This window comes from Heterodontus francisci, chromosome 38, assembly GCF_036365525.1.
Source record: "Heterodontus francisci isolate sHetFra1 chromosome 38, sHetFra1.hap1, whole genome shotgun sequence".
Lineage (NCBI taxonomy): Eukaryota > Metazoa > Chordata > Chondrichthyes > Heterodontiformes > Heterodontidae > Heterodontus > Heterodontus francisci.
Window position 1 is genome coordinate 21,072,769 of NC_090408.1, and position 22,565 is coordinate 21,095,333.

Consider the following 22,565-nt stretch of genomic DNA (forward strand, 5'->3'; position numbering starts at 1 on the left):
GCTCCCATTGATACAGCGCCCGACGGCAACAACAACGCCCAATGATACAGCGCCCAATGATACAGCGCCCGACAACAACAGCTCCCAATGATACAGCGCATGACATCAACTCCTAATGATATAGCATCTGACAACAACTCCCATTGATACAGCATCCGACAACAACAGCTCCCATTGATACAGTGCATGACAACAACTCCTAACGATATAGCATCCGACAACAACTCCCAGTGATACAGCGCCCAACAACATCAACTCCCAGTGATACAGCGCCCGACAACAACAACTCCCAGTGATACAGCGCCCGACAACAACAACCCCCATTGATACAGCACCCGACAACATCAACTCCCAGTGATACAGCGCCCGACAACAACAACTCCCAGTGATACAGCACCCGACGACAACAACTCCCAGTGATACAGTGCCCGACAACAACCCCCATTGATCTTTTCTTTTGAGCAAGATCTTATCTTGATCAGACATGTCTTTTAGGATATGGCAGTGAGTGTTAGGGATGAATTTTGTTGAGGCGGCAGAATTGGTACCTTTAAAAGGAGGCTGAAGTTAGATATGTTGCGTTTGGACTGGAGTATTACAGTATCATTCAACTTTTTTCTTCAAGGAAGTAGGGGACGGGACTTCATATTTGCTAAAGTAATGAATCAGCAGGGAGGGAAGTCTGTCACAGAATAATTAAACCTCTGAATGAAGTGGTGCTCATGAGATGAATGGCCTATTTTTTGCTGTGGATTTTATGTTCTTAAGTAACGGAAAGAGAAGACAGCAGTAATGCAGTAGACTCATGACTGAGGTCACAACATGTAGAGTCGTAGAGTCACGGGACCGGTAGCAGAATAACTAGCATGCTGGCTACAAAATAGAAAACAGAGCGTAGGGCTAAAGCTACTGCAATTGGCAAAAGGCATTAAGTTGTGTTCCACAGGGATCAGTGCTGGGATCACTGTTGTTCACAATTTGCATTCACAATTTGGATTCAGAACAAGTGCCATTTCAAAATTTAAGGAAGGCATCAAATTGGTGGGTGTAATCAATACATGGCTTGGCCATGTGAGCCGCATGGAAGATGGCAGGATCCCCAAAGACACATTGTACAGCGAGCTCGCCACTGGTATCAGACCCACCGGCCGTCCATGTCTCCGTTATAAAGACGTCTGCAAACGCGACATGAAATCGTGTGACATTGATCACAAGTCGTGGGAGTCAGTTGCCAGCATTCGCCAGAGCTGGCGGGCAGCCATAAAGACAGGGCTAAATTGTGGCGAGTCGAAGAGACTTAGTAGTTGGCAGGAAAAAAGACAGAGGCGCAAGGGGAGAGCCAACTGTGCAACAGCCCCAACAAACAAATTTCTCTGCAGCACCTGTGGAAGAGCCTGTTACTCCAGAATTGGCCTTTATAGCCACTCCAGGCGCTGCTTCACAAACCACTGACCACCTCCAGGCGCGTATCCATTGTCTCTCGAGATAAGGAGGCCCAAAAGAAAGAAAAAGAAAGAAAATCAATACAATGTAGAGGGGCATCTGTTGTTCGCGGCATTTCTCCTGTAGCTGGCGAAGGGAGAACAGCATGTCAATGGTGGATCTCTCTACTCGAAAGCCACACTGTGCCTCAGGGTAGACACGCTCAGCCAGCTTCTGGAGCCTGTTTAAAGCGACTCGAGCGAAGACTTTCCCCACTATGCTGAGCAGGGAGATTCCACAGTAGTTGTTGCAGTCACCGCAGTCACCCTTGTTCTTGTAGAGGGTGATGATATTGGCATTGCGCATGCCCTGAGGTACTCCTCCCTCATCCCAGCACAGGCAAAGCAGTTTGTAGAGTGCTGAAAGTATAGCAGGCTTGGCCCTCTTGATTATTTCAGGGGTAATGCCGTCCTTCCCAGGGGCTTTTCCACTGGCTAGAGAATCAATGGCATCACTGAGTTCCGATTTTGTTGGCGGTTCGTCCAGCTCATCCATGACTGGCAGAGACTGGGCTGCATTGAGAGCGGTCTCAGTGACAACATTTTCCCTGGTGTACAGTTCTAGGTAGTGCTCCACCCAGCGGTCTATTTGCTTGTGTTGGTCAGTGATTGTGTCCCCTGATTTAGACTTGAGGGGGGCGATCTTCCTGATGGTTGGCCCAAAAGCTCTCTTAATGCCATCATACATTCCTCTGATGTTTCCGGTGTCAGAGGCCAGCTGAATATGACTGTATAGGTGTTGCCAGTAGTCATTTGCGCAGCGCCTGGCTGTTCTTTGTGCAGTGCTTCTGGCTGCTTTAAGTGCTATGGATGTTAACTCGCTGGGAGCTTTCTTGTAGTTCAACAGTGCAATGTGCTTAGCGGCTATGACAGGTTCCAGCTCTTCAAAGTGAGATTGAAACCAGTCTGCATTCCGCTTCACACGTTTACCATAGGTGGACCGTATCTCCAACACAGAAGTCCTCGAGGCGGCCAACATCCCCAGCATATACACCCTACTGAGCCAGCAGCGCTTGAGATGGCTTGGCCATGTGAGCCGCATGGAAGATGGCAGGATCCCCAAGGACATATTGTACAGCGAGCTCGTCACTGGTATCAGACCCACCTGCTGTCCATGTCTCCACTTTAAAGACATCTGCAAACACGACATGAAGTCCTGTGACATTGATCACAAGTCATGGGAATCAGTTGCCAGTGATCGCCAGAGCTGGCGGGCAGCCATAAAGGCGGGGCTAAAGTGTGGCGAGTCGAAGAGACTTAGCAGTTGGCAGGAAAAAAGACAGAAGCGCAAGGGGAGAGCAAACTGTGTAACAACCCCGACAACCAATTTTATCTGCAGCACCTGTGGAAGAGTCTGTCACTCCAAAATTGGCCTTTATAGCCACTCCAGGCGCTGCTTCACAAACCACTGACCACCTCCAGGCACTTACCCATTGTCTCTCGAGACAAGGAGGCCAAAGAGAATCAATACAAAGGAAGATTGTGACAAAATCTAAGATATTAATAAACTTGGCATATGGGTGTTTAATTGGGCAACGAATGTCAGTATAGATAAGCAGAAAGTGGTGCATTTTTGTAAGAACAATAAAGAGGCCAAACACTGCTTAGATAATAGGAGTCTAAATGGGGTAGAGGAGCAAATGGATCCAGGGGAACAAATACACAAAATCATTAAAAGTAGCACTGCAGGTTAATAAGGCCATAAAAAAGGAAAACCAAGCACTGGGTTTTATTTCTAGAGGGATAGAATTGAAAAACAGGGAAGCCATGTTAAACTTGCATAGAACCTTGGTGAGACCACACTTGGAGTTACCACTCATTGGTGTCAGGATAATTAAGAAGGGGACCCTGCTGCTGGTCTGGGCCTTATCCTTCATGTTATGGGCTCTCTTTTCCTGCAGGCACGAAGATGAGCAAAGTTCCTCGCCCACAAAGACAAGCACAATGCCTAAGCTGATGGCAGCCCAGCTATCCATGATGGGGGCACACGAATGCCTCCTGCATGCGGCCTTGCTACAGTCAACACTGACAAATAGTGCCCATAAACCAAGATGCAACCATGCCTCTGACAGGATGTGCTGCTGCCTGGCCTCATTGCCACTGACTGGGTGCACATTCCCTCTCCACCAACCTATTGGTCACATGTTGCCACAAGTAAACCCTAAGAGAAGCAAAGTGTGGAGTACTCACCTTGGCTGTATGGATTAGGTCATTTACCCACTTGCAGCACTGCAACCAGGTTCTAGGGAGGCTGCTGCCTCTTCAGTTATCTCTGTCCAGGCTTAATTGGACAGGCGGGTCGGTGTCCTCCTACCGTCCTTGGGGAAGAGGGCCTCCTGCCTTTCCCAAGTAGCCTGGAGGAGAGTTTGCAGGGAGGCATCACTGAACTGTGGGAAATCCCGGAATCTTCCTTCTACCATGTCTTCAGATGTCTTTTTCCTCAGGCCTACAGTGTGGTTAATATTGATGGCAACAGGGTCGTTCAATACAGCAGCCTTGTTCAATGCAGCAGGGTTGTTCAATGCAGCAGTGTTGTTCAATGAAGCAGGGTTGTTCAATGAAGCAGCAATATTCAACGAGTGATGGCAGCCTGTTGATTTTGAAAGTGCTGCACAGCAATCTACAAAATCTTGATTTTTACAAAGTTAATATAATTGAATATCCTTTTTTTTTTCCAACAATGGGACTCCTTGAGAAATCCCTTAATAGTCCGTGGTCTAGTTACAGGCCTCCTAGAAAATAAAAAAAAACAATTTTGCACAGCTGGAAAACCCAGCAGGAAATTTCCTCCCAGGTTGGCAATGAGGAGATGTGGTTGGACTGCAGAAAATGTTCAGGAATTTAAGAAAGTACAATAAACCTGTTCTGTTGATTGTAATGCACAACTTTGGTATAACATGTCGCAGATTTTCCACCGAAGTGGTTCGCTTTCGAAGCAGCAGACATTAGTTTCATCAGATAGACTGGAAATACTTTCCCAATTGAGATCAAAAGTCACACAGTCCTTAGATACAACCACACCAAGAGTCATCTGTTTTAGCCATGTTACTTCATTTTTATTTAAATGTGTCTAATTTAATTCATATGGAAGGTAAAATCAAAGGAAAATAGTTAAAGAACTGGCTTTAATCATTAACTACTACATGGGTTGTAACAGCCACTTAAAAGAGCTATAGAACTAATCTCAGTTCCAAGGGCTCTCATAAACCTCTGGGTTTCATCTACATGCCTTTCAATTGTATTGGAATGATGTGACTCATGTCCATTCTAACCAAAGCCCAATTCTGTTGAGTAAGTGAGATCAGCAACATTTTGGAAAGCGCATCAAATATTAAGGCCTGACAAAGCTTTTTGCATGCTTTATGAAGTTAAAGCAATGAATAGGATTCATCTCTGTGTGGCTATCGCTCCTAACTATGACTTTAAGTGGCCTTCACAGAAATATACTGATTTTATGGCTGGTGGGATTGGTCCCACTTACTTTTAAGTTGCTGCAACTGTTTAAATCCGAGCTGTAACTCTGATGTGCCGGATATTCTTCCCTTCCACCTTTGGTTAGCTCCCAACAGGAGGCTTAATCCATACTAGGAGTTCATCTTGAATTCTAAACAGATCTACCTAAGATGATCCATTGGTGTTATATGTTTCCAAGTTATGTACGTGTAAAACCTGAAGTTCACCATTTTCTGAAGCCTCAGTGCTGGGACCAGAAAATTTACCGTATAATTAGCAAATTAACTAATAGGACTGCAGGACATAACTGCAAATTAATAGAAAGTAAATTTGGAACAGTAATTAGGAAGTAATTCTTTATTTAGAGCATGATGAAATATTGTCAGGTAAAGTAGTGAAAGCAAAACAGGTTGAAATTGTGGGATATTACCAGCAAACATATTAATGCATTCATTTGATATCCTTTTGCCCACTATTTTTTTTAAAAGCATTTATCTATTTGCGTTAGCTCTTTTATTTAAAAAAAAAATCCAGATCACATTAATTTTAATGGGGGCAAAGTCCTGATAATTTATGTCTCACTGTTTACGGCAAGGGTAACAATGGAGTGAAGTGAATGTCCCAGGAAACTACAGAATGGCATAATTATTGCAGTAAGTCACTTACTCCATAATTTCCTCTATCTCTTGCAGAGTTCAAGGGTCCCTGTGTTCTAGAAACATAGAAAGTTTACTGCACAAAAGGGGACATTCAGACCATCATGTCTGTGCCAGGCTAATCACATTAGCCAGTGCCAGGCTAATCACACTGTCCAGCTCTTGGGCAGTAGCCCTGCAGGTTATGGCACTTCATGTGCATATCTAAGAGTTTTTTCAATGCAATAAAGGTTCCTGCCTCCACCGCCCTTCAGACAATGAGTTCCAGACCCGCACCACTCGCTGGGTGAAAACATTTCTCCTCAACTCCCCTCTAATCCTTCTGGCAATTACTTTAAATCTATGGCCCCTGGTTATTAACTACTCTGCTCAGGGAAATAGGCCTTCCTATTCACTCTGTCTAGACCCCTCATAATTTTGTACACCTCAATTAAATCTCCCCTCAGCCTCCTCTGTTCCAAAGAAAACAATGCCAAGCCTATCCAATCTTTCCTCATAGCTAAAATTCTCCATTCCTAGCAACATCCTCTTAATCTCCTCTATCCCCTCTCTAGTGCGATCGCATCCTACCTGTCATGCGGTGACCAAAACTCTACATTGTAATCTAGCTGTAGTCTAGCTAGTTTTTTTTTTTAACAGTTCTAGCACGTAAATGCACCCTTACAATGGTGCAAGTACCCAGGAAAATATGGACAATTATTTCAATTAGAAGTGACTTTGCTCTCCCACACAATATAAATATATTATACGTATAAACAAAGCTAAAAATCTGATTTAAATAAAAAAGAAAAATACTTAAAAGTGAACAGTTTTAATTTAGTGTGTGCTCTATCTAGTTAACACATCTCCATAAATGGCTGCATATACTATTTAAATGCAGCCTTTAATCCATTTAGAATGAATAGGTTAAAGACCGGATTAAAAAAACAAGTCAGAAATTTATGCAAACATGTTAACCAGTCTGCTGAAAATAACACAGAGGTCATGCAACCCATAAATGTACTGTTGTGAGCTATGTTATGCCCTTTTAACTCGGGCTAGATGTTTACTGTCAATAAATAAAATAGATGAAGAATTAAATCTAAGAGGAAAAACAGACTTTTGCAGATGATTAAAGTACATAGTGTAAGGGAGCGGTAAATCACAGATTGAAGTAGGGCGTAGTTAATGGAAGATAACACACGATCAGCCAGGTAATCTGCCTTTTATTTCACAAGTGAGTTATCTAAGTCTTTCTCATGAGTGAAATAAGAGACAGATTGCACTGCCTGACTGGGTATTGATCTTTTTATTATATGTGTGTGATTCCTTTTTACAAACTACAAGTACGTGAATAACATTCACATTCTATCACATCGCTGTTGAACTCATTGGATCCAAAATGTGAGAAAATGTGCTCTTTGTTAAACAGAGAGTGAGAGAAAAGATGCTATTCAGTCGTAACCAAGTGAATATGGAATTTACACCAGCAGAAAGTCCTAGTGAGCTGCTCATATTCTGCTCATAACGTGTAGAAACGTTATATTGTAGGTGTGTAAGTTATGGGTTAATACATAATTGAATAAAATATATCAATTTGATATTATTATATACAAATGCAATGAAAATAGAATTGATAAGTATGGTGAGTGGTATAATACCTCCCACTACTGAATAGTAACTTAATATTCTAAAAATCTTTAAAAAGCCCCCTCAAAGTCTTTCTCTTCTGTCGCCCCTCCTAGCTTTCTGTCCAATTTCCCCACCCCCACCCATTTGAGCATTCTTTACGTGAAAGACACTGAAAAATACAAGTTGTTGCCACTGTTGCAGTAGCTTGTACTTCTCTCCATACTACTTTGTCCAACAGCTTGAAAATCCTCCAAGTAAAAACCCACATTTAAATAATGAGCAGTTAACAATTTGTCACTGGGCTACTTTCTAGCTCCGCATCTAAGCGATATCAATTGAAATCATGTGTGTATTTTTACCTCCATGGGGCAATATTAGTGAAGTCTTACATTTTGGTTCCTTGCTCACCTGGCGATTTTAATATGCATTTATGTTCTTATAAATTTAAACCAGTCCCCAGACAAATTATTACAAACACATTATTTGGAGTGTTAACTGAGGTTGGTTTGGGAAACTAAAAGGAGTGGTAGAGCTAATTCAGCCATAGCAGCTGAATAATTTACACAAATGAGACACGGTTGTATTAAAAAATGTCCTTTCAACAGTCTTGGTGTTCCTACATAAGTGGATTAAATTTACATTTTCAGGTACAATAGTTCATCACTCAAATTTGAGCATTAATGCGGTATTCTAATGGTTTCTTATAATCAATCTTCATTTTATATTAATTAAAGTTAAGGGCTGAATTTTCCCAGCTCCGTGGGGTGGGATTGGAGGCAAGGAAACCGGGAAAAGAGGTGGGATGCGCATCGGCTCAGCTCCCTGACACATTCCCGCTGTTGGGTAGGTTTCCCGGGAGCAGCCTAGGAAGCGGATTGTCGACCCACTGCACGGAGGTGGGCAGGCAATGAACGTGCTTAAGACCCCAATTAGGAGCGGGTTTGAATCACGCGGCATTTTTCTGATGGAGTGGCAGCCTCCCGCCACGTGCAGAGGCCTCCAGCTCCATGGAGGCAGCCTTCCTGTGGCAGGCTGGGGGGCCAGGAGGATCCATGCCCTGAAGAGGAGGCCAGTGTCATGAAAGGCTGTGCCTGTGGCCAAAAATCTTCTACCACAGGAGTTTCCTCTCCACTCCGAGGGGCCTACCTGCTTGGTCCCTCTGAAATTTTCATTTAGGATTTACGCCTCCGAGGGTGAATCCATGATGAGGAGCCCTCGTGTTCTCCAGCCTGCCTCAGCAGCATCTACCTCTCCTAGTGGGCCTTCTGAGGCTCCAGAGCTGACAGCCCTGTGACTGGGCCTGCAGCATTGGGAGCCTGCCCGCTATCCTTAACAGGAGGGCGAGTGTGGAGGCAGTCAGTTAGGAGGCCGCATCCAGGAGGATTGCTCGGCCATTCTTCCTCATGGCAAGGGTGGGCTCACAACCCCTATTCAGTCCTGATGTCAGGATCCCAAAGCCCATGGGGAAATTCTGCAATAAATTACGAAACACCAAGCTATTGCCTACTCCACTTAAGATGGAGCCAGATCAGAACGAGTTCAATTTAAGAACAAGTTTCATCCACACAGACTTTTATTTCATGTTTATAGTGCTGGATTCTTGGTTAAGTATAAGCTACCTTGCAGTCAGTTTTTAGTTTCAGCTGCCATGTGTTTTAGTGACAAACACCCTGTATGGAGTTGCAACTTCATGTCAACATAAAAAGGAGATTGAACCCACACTGGTTAAAGTTAACAGCTTAAGTCAGGGATGAAAAAGATGTGTACCCTGATGATTTAGCTGAAGGTTCAAGCAGGCCACACAGGTAAAGGGCTTGAGCAGGGAGTGAGCTTTTCCCGCTTCAGTATGTTAGCAAACCAATTGTGGTTTTACAACAAACTAGTAGCTTTCATGGTCATTTTCTGGTGCTAACCCACAAATTGCCAGATTCATTGAATTCAATTTCATAAATTATTATAGTGGGATTTGAACTCAGGACTGCTGGGTAGCATAACCACTATGCGACCATTCATCATCACAGCAATGACAGTTAGTGTAAATGATTGAAATTTATCCCTTTCACATAAGATGAAATTCCTCTTTAACAGAGACACGTCAACTATTCTTTGATCAAACTCATCAGCAACAATTAGATATAGGTCATGATAAAATATTGACTATAATCTTCCGCAATACATTTTGACTTTGTAGCATTAAAGAGCTGAGACACATGCCTTCAGTTTAGTCAAACAGGGTTATAAAGGAAAGCTGTACCTAGCTAACTGTCATGCACCTGTAATTTTAAATAGTACCCAGTTAGTGCTGGGATATTCCTGACATTATTTAACACTTGATGACTCCTATAGACAATGCAACATCTCTAACTGTACAGTCTTGTATATTAAATACACAAGCTAAGTAAATAATTTTCAACACCGCACACTTATGACAGATATAATTTTGCAAAGCAGCTAAATAGATGAAGTGGAAAGGATCTCTTTGCATTCTCTTGTGCTTTTGGGCTGAACTTCTGCCACAGAGGCGGGGTCAGAACCCGCCGCCAGTGGGAAACTGATTAAAGTTAAGATTTTTGAGTGGGAAGCCCTTAATTGGCATAGAGATGGGATTCCTGTCCAATTAAGTACAGCAGGCAGGTTCTTGAAGCTACAGGGTTATTCCGAGGCCTTCCAGCCTCAGAGAAGCACCCGGCTGCAGTACAAGTTAAGTAACTGGGAGGGTGCCTCAAAAAGATGCCCTCTCCGCCACTTTTTAAAAACTTTAATTTAAAAACAGAAAAAGCAACCAGGCCACCACTGTGGGGGAGAACCTCTCTACAAGGTGCTCTTTTGGCTGTACCCTCACCCAGGCAGGCATGGAGGGCCTGTAGGCCTAACAGGAATGATAGCACCCCAGCCTGGGCTGGGTGTCCTCTTCCAGGTAGTTGATCTGTCCCGTCACATCGGGAAACTGGCGGCCGACTAGAAAATCCCAGTCGGCCTCCTAAACTTACCTTTAACGAGGCTCAATGAACTAATTGCCTGCCCACTTTGTGGAGGTGGGGGCCTTCTCGGACCCCGAGTTTGCCTTCCCTAAAATGACCAGCTCAGGGAACGGCGTCCTGAGACTGCTGGCTGGCACTGGTATTTTTGGGCCCTGCCTTCAGGAAGGCCTGAAAATTCAGCCCTTTGTGTCTACCAAGATCTGGTATATTTCCAAGCAGTCACACGGCAATAATTCGACAGCATCAAGCAAGTCTTGCAAAGTGCATTCTAGTTTTTAATTGGAGACCATGTTTTTTAGTGGCATGGGAGAAACTTAACTTGTACCGCATTTATCAAGTGACACACTGTCGGCAATATTAAATGCATTGCCATCATAAAGATAAAGGCTATAATCAGTCATTAAAATCAAGGAGAAAAAAGACCCTCACAGAGAATAAGGCAAAGGGAAAATCAATATTGTGATAGAAAACACAGCAGCAACAGAAATATATTATGTTCTCCTTATTCCTTTTTCACCTTTTTGCTACCTTTCTTCCTTGCTACTTGATTTAGTCTTTCATTTATTTCTGTTTATGGCTTGGTTTCAACTTAGTTCACAATAAACAAGATGGATAAACAGTTTTGTCATGCTTCGAAAAAATTAGAATAGCCTTGTCATTCGTGAAAGCGGCAGTGATCCAAGAGATGACGACTCCATTAACTTCCTGCTTCAAAACTATTTTCAAAGGCAGTTTACAGTTTTATTAACATTGCAAAAGCTGCAGTGACTCCTGCAATTTTAGCATAACTTAATGAAACAGACAAAAAGCCAGACATAACCATGTCCATGTGATGGCCTGACCACTGTCCATCTTAATGCTGATGTGCACAAAAGGAGTGTCTAATCCTTTCGCAAGTGCCGGAGTTAATCCAAAAATATTACAGAAAAAAGTAAATGAATCAGTTCCTCAGCACTTTCTAAATATGGGCTGCCTTTACTGCCGCACATAGACAATACAAAATCATCTTATGATATTCATAATTAAACTTACAACCAAACGACTGTTATTTATTCTTGTGTCTTCTGAAGCTTTTGGGAGTTGGCAGCTTAGTTTTAATATGCCAGACCTGAACCAAGCAGCAATAATTCTTTTAAAGTTTTATTTTAATGACATACACTATGCTAAAATGCCATAAAAAGCAAGCAGACAGATTATCAGCTGAAAGTGATCCCAGCAGTCATAAAAATTTCATCATAATAATTGTTTTGCTAATAACACAGCTTAACACCAGCTTGTTTTCCATGTCAGATGCTATAGTAACACCAAAATGATTCAGGAAAAAAGTTTTGAATAATTTTCCCCAAATATATAAAACTCATCATTATTTCAGTACCAGCAAAACTCTAAATAATCATTTAACTTTCTGGTAATTGTTAAAATGTAAAATTATTAACAGTATTTTGTTGCTGCAGCTTTTCACAAAGCTGTCATTTACCATTCTGATTTAACTTAATTGTAAATGTAAAACAAATCTTTAGTCTTGAGTCTATCCTATTTGTAGCAATTGTCGGTCATCAGTACACACTTAGAAAATGCTCAGGAATTGGTTGCTTTCTGAACTGATTTTCCTCCTATCTTTCTAGATACCTTAAAGTAGGACATATATACAAGGACCAATTTCAAATCTATTATAATTATATAATTTAACCACACTGCAGAAACACCACAGTAGATTTCACTAATATTTTGTGCAGTCCACATTCAGCAAGATCAGTGCAAAATACAATGCAGAATAATGATGCGGCTCAGTCCGTTATCCTTTCTTTTTCAGAAATCTTTAAGACCACTGTTCAGTTAAATATTAGTTAAGTGAAAAGAATCAAACACTGCAGTTATACACAAAACATCCTATTGATCTTCTGTTGCTCAACCCATCTGTTTCGTTCCAGATACTGTCCCTGAATTGGAATTTCTGTCTTATTTTAGCAAATTGAGCAGATAAATAAAAACAAATAATTATTCTCCTAGTGTTTTGATTTATGTCAGAATTTTGAGTCCACATCGTATCCTACATCAACAACTTATGGCTCTCAAAAACATGATGGTTCTTTCGTTTACTGCTAAGAATGAAGACTCACCCACCAAAACCAAATTCAAATAGTTCCAAGAATGGTTCCTTTTCCAACATTTGCTGCTAGTCCCAGTTCAGCCTTTGGAAGGAGGTGCAAAACTATCATGGAAGAGAATCAGCAGAGAACACAAAAAATAAAGTGTTTCACATTTTCCTCGCCATGTTGTGGAAACGCAAGACAGGGGCCCCCCAACAGGCACCTTTATATAGCAATGCACAGAACGACAAAACACTAGCTGTCATAATATGCCAGTTAGCATGTCCAATATGAGGCGATCGTTAGAGTCCCAAGGGTTAGGAGACAGGAGCGCTGAAGGAAAAAAGAAAAAAAAAAGCACAGGGATCAATAGTGCTCTGGGAAATAAGGTAGAAAAGGTTATTTACTCTGCATTGATCTGTTGCTGCAGTAGTAAAGAGCCAGCCTGTTTTCCAGACAAATCTTTTGTTAACCTTTTAGCTGAAACATACTCACAAGGCAACAAGGGAAAGCACTAACAGGTGTAGATTATGGATCGAAGCAGGTCATGGTACTGCTGTCGCTGCCTTGTGCCCATGTAACAACAACCTGAAGAAATTCAAACATCAATAGGGATAATAAGGGCAAATTTATCAAGAGCCGGCCTAGACTTGCTGGAAGCCTGGCTTCGTCCAATTGCCCAGATGAGGCTCAATTGATTTGGACATTCTTTTTCCTCAACATATTATCAATACTGACATAGCAAATTTGTTTGCTTCCCTGTGCCACACTTACTCTCAGCAGCACAAACAGCTTGATTGCTACTGAGCACAAGTCCTCTTAATGATTGAATGGATGCAATTATAATAAAAACTGATTAATTAAAGTAATGATATCCCCTCATGTTGCCTTTTAAAAGCTCTATGGTATTTCAAGTCTGTAAGAGTAGGCTCTGTAAGTAGCAGAGACTATTTGCAGATGTAGTATTTCGCTTTTCAAATATTGCATTAGTTGTAATTGCGACCAAGAAAAGTGATAGCATGAAACAGTAATGAAGAAGCAGTGAGAGCAATAACTCCAGATGTGTTCCTCATTCTTAATCCTTTCCATTCTCATCATTTTGGGAAGAATCAACCAGAGTATTTCTGTGTATCCTTAGTAAAGGATTGTTGGCCGAACCTCCAAGTGTTCTGCTATAATATTTCTTTTAAAATACTTAGTGCAAAATATTACTGAACAAGAGATGAAATTCAAATACAAATTTGGCAATGGTGTGGGTTCCTGGAGAAACCTTTCTTAAATTGAATTGTTTGGGTATGTTAAGTTATTTACTGATGAGGGTTTTAAGATTTTTGATTTGTAAATATTGCTAAATTTAGTTACCCTTTAAATCAAATTGTTCTTATTTTCAGAAAAATCAAGGCAAACAGCTTCACTGCATTTTATCAGAGATTATCCTCTCGCCACTACACTTCCATTCAGGCCAAGATATGACCTTACTATTAATTTTTATTAAATAATTATTTCATAGAGGGATTAGTTGGGTTGGTAATTATCCACGCTGTAACATTAGATATGATCTGGTATCATGCTTGCAATAAGAGGAGTCCGTCTATTTCTATTTCTGAATTGGTAAAACCCGGAGACTTGGGGATGTTTACATGTGTACAGCTCAATGTTTCAGTTATGTGACCAGTCAGAGTATGAAGACAAGTATTTGAAAGAATGTGACCAATAGAATGATGACTACATGGGAGATGGTAACATAGTGGTAATGTTACTGGACTAGTGATACAGAGGCGTCTACTAATGCTCTGGAGGCATAAGTTCAAATCCCACCATGGAAACTGGTGGAATTTAAATTCAATTAATTAATAAATCTGGATACAATGATTATGAAATTACTTAAATGTTGTAAAACCAATCTGGTTCACCAATGTTCTTCAGGGGAGGAAATCTGCTGGCCTACCTGTGACTCTAGACCTATATCAATCTGGTTGACTCTTAACTGCCCTCTGAAATGGCCTAGCAGGTTACTCAGTTGTAGGCAACTCAAGGGCAATAAATGTTGGTTTTGCCAGTGATGCTCACATCCTAAGAGCAAATTTAAAAAAAATTAGGCTGTGTAGCATCATTTTTAATGGAGTACGTTCCAAAACACCCAATTTAAAGTTTATGCATTTTAATTCTTGAACAAGAAGCCATCCACAAGAGTTGGTTTAAGAAATAATAATGTTTAAGAAATTGGAACTTAAATACTCAGGACAACAATACCAGTAGTTGGATCATGGAATTTTTTTCCCCCCAAAATACAAGAGGGTATTAACATCTTTGAAGATCAGTATGTACAGATATTATACTACCTGTAAGTGGATTCAATAACATTTGAAAATAGTTAGTTAGTTAAAGCCTCCTGTAACTGGTGGCACATGAGGCAGTCTATTTCTTCCACTGCTGTCTGTCCAGAGCAAAATACTTGAATTCCAGTGGATTGTGGCTGTCCGTAGTTGATATTTATATTTAGGAGTCTGTAACAGACTCATCTTGTCTCTGGGATTTTTCTGTACAAAAGCTTTTTTTTACATGAACAGACTGTTAGCCTGTCTCACAACCTCTATCAGGTAAAGGCCTGCTACCCGACCCGAACCCGATGGGACCTGACGACATGTGTCGTGGCGGGTCGCTCTTCCGGGTCTGGCTTTCGGGCTCGGGTCAGGTCAAGCCAGGTCCAGGTCAAGCCAGGTCCAGGTCGGACACACATAGTACGTATTACATTTTGCTCTGCTGGGAAGTTGAGTTTGGTAAGTGTCAAAAGTTGAAAAGCCAACCTGAGCTGGGAGTCCGGGATGTCAAGGTGGGAAACTCTGAGTCTGCACAGTGAGCGAGTGAGCATCTCTATGACGTCATCGCGTTCATGCTGCAGCTTCCTGCAGATTCGGAATCGGAAAGTAGGTAAAGTGAACATTCCAGTAGTCGGGTTGGGTCAGGTCGGGCTGGACTTGGGCCGGGTCAGGCTCGGGTCTGATGTGGTTCTGTCGGGTTCGCGTCGGGATCTTTTTTCCTGACTTGAGCCGGCCTTTACTTTCAGGAGGGCCAGTGGACTGCCTTTAGTCTGGTTCATACCTTTTAACTTGTCTGGCATGGGTGGTCCAACCAACAACAACAACAACAGCTTGAATTTTCATAGCATCTTTAAAGAAGTAAAACATCCCAAGATGCTTCTCAGGAGCGGTATCTGACAAAATTTGACACCGAGCCATATAATGAGATATTAGAAGAGGTGACCAAAAGGCTGGCCAAATAAGTAGATATTGAGGATCTGTACACCTGCCGGCAAGGGTCTCAGGGTTATGGAAAGCATGCAAGCCTTCCCATCACATCAAAATGCAGTCCCTAGGAAAAGATATAATTGTACCAAGATACCAAAGATGAATTTTGACCATGGTAACCAAATGGAGATGGAAAGTGAACATTTGAGATTCCCAGTCTTCTGGTTATAATATCCCTACAAATAGTGATCAAGATGAACTTTCCTCCCTCGCAGTTATTTAGAAGATTTTGTGAATGTAAATTCCATTGTATTTAAAATAATACGAGAAATTCTTTATATTAAAGTCAACATAATTCTTCTTTCTCCAACAGAACACATGGTTTTCAATTAAGTAAGAATGGTGATGAGGAGCAGGGAGGGCTTTGCTGGAGAAAAGAGCATTGAGGTAAAGGGGTGATTGAGCAAATCAACAGTTTCAGAGATACTGGGGCGAATGGGGGGACAAAAACTAGTCAGGTAGGTTAGCAATTGCAGTTGTAAGTCATTTGGTCTTCCATGCGCAGGTAGGTTCAGTGAACCTCGCTAGAGATAGTATACTTTAAAATGATCCGGATAGCTGCATGGGTCTCATTGCATCGGTGTTCTGCTTCTGCCCATGGCTACAGCAACGGTGCCTTTAGCAAGGGATGACGATGGTAGCCATGGTTTCAAAGGGTCCATCCTTCAATCTCCCTTCACCTTCAAATAGGCCTGACACAGGCAACTACCTTAAAATAAACAATGGCTCTTTCTCAGGAAGTAGGCAGTGACCTGTATAATGTGGTGTTAATGGTATGACCAGCTGCACAGATGGAATAGAGCATTAACATATTGTTTGCCTTTGCTCCATGACCTCTTGGTCAGCTATGTGGCCTTGTCCAATCAACACCTTCTCCTTTGTTATCGCTTGCCCCACCCCCGGCTCACTTGCTTATAACCTTTGACATTTCTAATATTTGCTAGTTCCGAAGAAGGGTCACTGACCCGAAACGCTAACTCTGCTTCTCTTTCCACAGATGCTGCCAGACCTGCTGAGTGGTTCCAGCATTTCTTGTTTTTATTTCAGATTTCCAGCATCCGCAGTATTTTGCTTTTATTATATTGGAATAGAGCTCTTATCTGTTCTTGGAAGCCATGTGCTTCGGGACTTGGATGGACACAAGTGCCATTAATGATCCACTATAGATTGGAAAATCCAGTACTACAGTGAAATTGGACAGCTTTGTCATTCTGCTGTTGTTGAGATTGAGATGTTTGTCACAACCTGGAAACTGCCAATGTCCCCCATGATGGCCTGGAAGGGGCCAAACGGATAAATGTGGAGAGCAATAGTCCCCTTGTAGAGTCTGTATGTCTCCTGGAAGAAGATGGCACAGCTGTGTAGCTGTTCCCTGCTGCACTTGAGTCTCGGTTCCTTCTTCGCTGTCAGACAGCTGTGCATGAGCTTATAGACGCACAGTGAGTGGCATATTGGCGGGTGAAGCCAGATCATCTCTGGTGCCCTCTGCTATTCTGAGCATCCCTTCTTTGTTCCTTTTAATCTTGCATTAAATCAATGCTATAGATTACAGGGTGTGAGACAGAAAAAATAAATTGGCACTTCAGTTTAAAGAGATCAATTGCTTTGATGTGGAAACTTGACTGGCCTATAACTGACATTTGAAATGGTTGCAATTAGTTCGCTACAGATGCAGTGTGTAGGGGGAAAAGTGCAGGACCCTGCCCACCATATACATGAATATATTTGTATTGTTCATGAGGTAAACTGACACTCCATGAAGGACTGTGGACACGGTCTGGGAAATGTTACAGGAATTTATAATGCTGCTTCAGTGAGAGCAAAGTGAGTAAAGTCAGAATCTCATGTTTTCTTTTTGCTCCTGTGTGCATAATTCCTCCTGGTTTAAGCACTTAACTGACGGACTTTTTAAGCTGTCATTACCTTATGATGTGCCCATTACATGCAATGGCTAGCTGGGACATACACATGTAGTGAATATTCAACTAAAACCTGATGACTCCAAAATTCCTGAGCTTGGAGGGGACTGCAGAGGCATAAGCCAAGCGGGCGTGCAGGATTTGGAATTTGACCTGGTTCTGCTGGGTCTCTGCCATTATGAAATTTTGATGGTGGTCAGATCTGTGCTTCTTACATCCAGACACCTCCATGCTGACATCAGAAGGGGTTGGACCGGCAGAGATCCCTCCAATTCCACCTGCTTTATTCCCCCATACAAAGCACATATATGTCAAGGTAAGATCCTGGCGGAAATAGGGCCTAAAATTCTGGTTTCCCAATGACAACATCAGAAATTAAGACTTGCAAAAAGTGCATTTATTCACTAGGAATGGCCTGAGCTTTCCCTGAAGGAGTGACAAGGTGCAACTGAAAATCTCCCGGCCTGGCTTCATAATTATGCTGAGACATTCACTCACATTAATGAATGAATTCAAATACACCTAATTCAGCAGATTCTCACCATCAAGCATGCTATTTTCTCCCCAAGTCAGTCATATCATCAATGTCTAGAAAAATATTCAACAGAAAAAATGGATTTTCAAATTAATCATAGATTTAGTTATTACCTGATAGTTCATTCTCACTACAGTGTACAGCCAGGCCTTGATGGTTTGGTCAAATGAAAATCACAAACAGAAAATTCACATCATAGCTGGAATTGCTCATTGTGATCAAAATATGAAAATTGCTCTTAAAGTATTTTCAAAATGTATTTATGTTGTAATAGGTTCTTCAGAAAACTCACAAAAGGTCGTTAGATTATTTGCCACAACATTCAGGTTTTGAGCAATTATCATCATCAGAAATTTTATTGCTTATCAGACTTAATTGGTTAATTCTTATTTTGAGAAAAAAAACTAGCCTTTATTGACGATGTTTATTAATTTCATTAGAATGGACTAGCTAATAGGTCTCGCTCTCCCTTAAGCTGTGTCCACCATGACCTCTGTGCTCATATTGGCCTGGAAGCTGTCTGGCACATGTCCCAGCAACCATTGCAGAATAAACCTTGCATCAATCACTGGTGTAGATAGGAATATGGCACTATCCTGATGTGCTGGGTGGTAACTGCTTATCTTTCCATATGCTAGATCTTGTAAGCGGATACTTCACGCCAAAGCTTGCTTTGTGCCAATGCAAATGTATTCTCACATCCTGCTTAGCAAAATGTGTCCTGACGTTTTCATTTATCAATTTAAGCATGGTATTAACTTTCTTGCAGAGCTTGAATCAACATGATACTAATATATTTTCCAACTGCTCTGAAAATATTCAGTATCAGCTTATGACTGAAGAAACAGTGTCCCTTTTGTATGTGCTTATGAAAAGTGTTGCTTAAAGGGGCATTATTATCCAGTGCATGTCGAACGAGATACTGTAGCAGGAGTTTAAGCAGAGGTGGGCATATTGGCATAACACAATGATCTCATTATGCTGTTGAACATGCCTGTCACTACAAATTCTTCAACTGTAATTCAAACTTAAGCCGACTGATAAACTCTGCAAAAGTTCAGGCTGTAGTCTGGATACATTTGCAGCACAGCAAATGTACCTTGACATATGTCCACACATTGCCAGCAATCTCAGCAGTCAAACTCATGAACTTTACTATTCTAAGAACACAGCCTGCCCAAAAGGCTCCAATGCAGCAATAGAGCCTCTTTAGCATCACATCAGTGTATGGAGGATTGGCTTATCTGTAATAATATAACTGCTCATTTTGCATGTCCAGGTGAGAATCCTTTTTGCTGTCAAGCCTATTTTGGAGAATTTATTGTTGACTTGCATTTTCCACACTAAACATGATGTTAACATTTTACTACATAATGACTAAAATATCAATTAATCCAATTAGGGAGTAGGCTTGACTAAAGTAGATTGATCAGAAATTTTCCTATCTGAAAGCCCCAGTGGACAATGGATAGACACAGTGCGCCTCACTAATGCTACATCTGAATGGGAAGGGTTGCACTCATTTATTTTCTCCCAAGGGTACGGGCACAAAAGAACTCAAAAGAACCCACTGGGCCTTATGTCTGAAAACTGGGTGCACATTTAAATGTAGCTACAGGTCTAAAAGGTCTATAGTTGTTTATTGGGCTTCTGAAAATGGGATCTTATGCTGAGGTCAGCAACCGTGAGGGCTTGAGATGTGTAAATATGAAAGTCTGAGCAACATAGAGCTTAGATTGTGCATGATCTGAGTCTTCTGCCTTCAAAGATTGGATCATAGGATACTGAACTATATGTTTATTTACCAAACCTAATGGAATGCAGAAAAAGCACAGAAAATTAGGATTAAGTAGGTGTGTGGTTGGAATGAACTATTATTGCCAATTATGCTGATGATGCTACAGTAAGTGCTATGTCGGAAACTGATGTCAGAGAATCGTCGACGTATTTTACTGAGGCATATAAGAAGATGGGCCTTACACTCAACATTCAGAAGAGCAAAGTCTACATCAGCAAGCTCCAAATGCACATGCCCCAGCCCCATTGATTAGGATTCATGATGAGTGCCAGGAAAATGTGGAACACTTCCAGTATTTTGGAAGTTATCTTTCACAGAAAGCTGACATTGACGAAGAAATTCAGCATCACCTGAAATCTGCCTTTGGCCACCTGAGGTAGTGAGTGTTTGAAGATTGTGACAACAAAACAGAAAACAAGCTCACGGTCTACCATGTGGTCATGATCCTTACCTTACAGTATGAGGCTGAAACGTGGACAATGTCCTGGAGGCACCTCAAAGCACTGGAGTCATATCATCAACGCTGCTTGTGGAAGATCCTGCTTATCAAATGGGAGGGCAGGCGCGCCAACATCAATGTCCTCTCACAAGCAGGCATCATAAGCATCGAGGCTATGATTATCTGCCATCAGCTTCGTTGGGTTGTTCATATAGTTTGGATGTCTGATACCAGGTTCCCAGAACAGTCTTTTTCTCTCGGTTCAGGCAGGGCAGAAGCAATAGAGGAGGACAGAAGAAACACTTCAAGGATGTGCTGAAAGCCAACATTGACATCAGCTCCTAGGAGACCATCGCTCTGGACCAAACCAGATGGAAGCAGAGTCTGTGAGAAGGATCCCAGCATTTTGAGACCCAACGATGACAAAATGAAGAGGAAAAGTAAGAGCAGTGAAAAAAACAAGCCATGACCCGAACTAATAAACGCAACCAGACATTCCACATGACTACAAATGCCCGACGTGCCATAAAGTCTGTAAATCCCAAATCGGCCTCTTCAGCTATCTTCGGACTCACGGAAGACAATCATCCTCATCTGCAAGGGATAGCCAATAAAAAAAATTGCCAATATTATATTGGGCTAAGTTATATGTGGCTTATATTTTTAAATGTGAAAAGCAAAAATATAATGGTTGTAAGTAAACAAAAACTTGAAATGAATTAATATTGCTTTCACCAATCTCACAGTCACTCACTGCCAACAAAAAATTCCTAACAAATAGTTCTCTCTGTCTTTCACCTTTAGGCATTAGAGGTCACAGGGAGTGATTTCCTTTGAACATAGAACATAGAACATAGAACAGTACAGCACAGTACAGGCCCTTCGGCCCACAATGTTGTGCCGAACCTTTAACCTACTCTAAGATCAAACTAACTACCTACCCTTCATTCTACTATCATCCATGTACCTATCCAAGAGTTGCTTAAATGTCCCTAATGTATCTGCTTCTATTACCACCACTGGCAGCGCATTCCACGCACCCACCACTCTCTGTGTAAAGAACCTACCTCTGACATCTCCCCGAAACCTTCCTCCAATCACCTTAATATTATGCCCCCTGGTGATAGCCCTTTCCACCCTGGGAAAAAGTCTCTGGCTATCCACTCTATCTATGCCTCTCATCATCTTGTACCCCTCTATCAAGTCACCTCTCATCCTTCTTCGCTCCAATGAGAAAAGCCCTAGCTCCCTCAATCTTTCTTCGTAAGACATGCCCTCCTGTGCAGGCAGCATCCTGGTAAATCTCCTCTGCACCCTCTCTAAAGCTTCCACATCCTTTCTATAATGAGGCGACCAGAAATGAACACAATATTCCAAGTGTGGTCAAACCAGGGCCTTATAGAGCTGCAGCATAACCTCGCGGCTCTTAAACTCAATCCCCCTGTTAATGAAAGCCAACTGCTGGAACCCTGAACCAATCGTCATGTCTGGTCAAGTGTTGAAGACAGCATTAGAAATGTAAATGGCCCATTCAGTGTTCATGGCCTAGTCCTGGGGCTGCAAATTCAGCAACGTGATGATAAAAGCCTAGCTGTCTGTGTAATCATGTTATTATGTGGGAACAAGATAAAGGGGAAGTGAAGGCCAGACAGTCACCAAGTAGCTAGCAGACTCAAGGCCAGGAACTGAGATAGCAGGGAACACCTGCTAGTCTGGTTTTGTCCATTGATCAGGTTACTAACCACATGATGCATGTAATGAATTAAAGTAATTAATGATTGATGGCTATCATAGAATTGTGCAGTAAAACTAGGAAGTTAATAACTATAAATATGTGCTGCAAACTCTGTATTGCTGAGAAGTTCTTTGGGCTACAAGAAGCTTCTTCCTTGCATATGCTTGAATAAGCATCTTTGCTTGCTTAAATCCCATGGACTCAAGAGTGGTCAGTTTAATTCCACAACACTGATAAGGAGTTTTTATGAAGAGACATTTTCTGCGCAGACAGAAGCCAAAAGGAAAAGAGATCCATCCCAGCAAGAATGACCCTGCCAGAATACCATCTATAAACTTCCTGGAGGCAGAGATGAAAGGTGACCTTGAAACTCCCTATCTGAGAAATTGTAACAGGATTTTTGCCATTGAACTGTAATTGAGATTTAACCAAAGAAGTCTGCAGCAAAGCATCCATCCACCTGAAACTTCCCAAGTCTGACATCAGTGAACCAGGAAAAAAGAAAAACAGGCCTGCACTGTTTTTAAGTCTTCCTCTGGGAAAACAGGTTTCACAACAA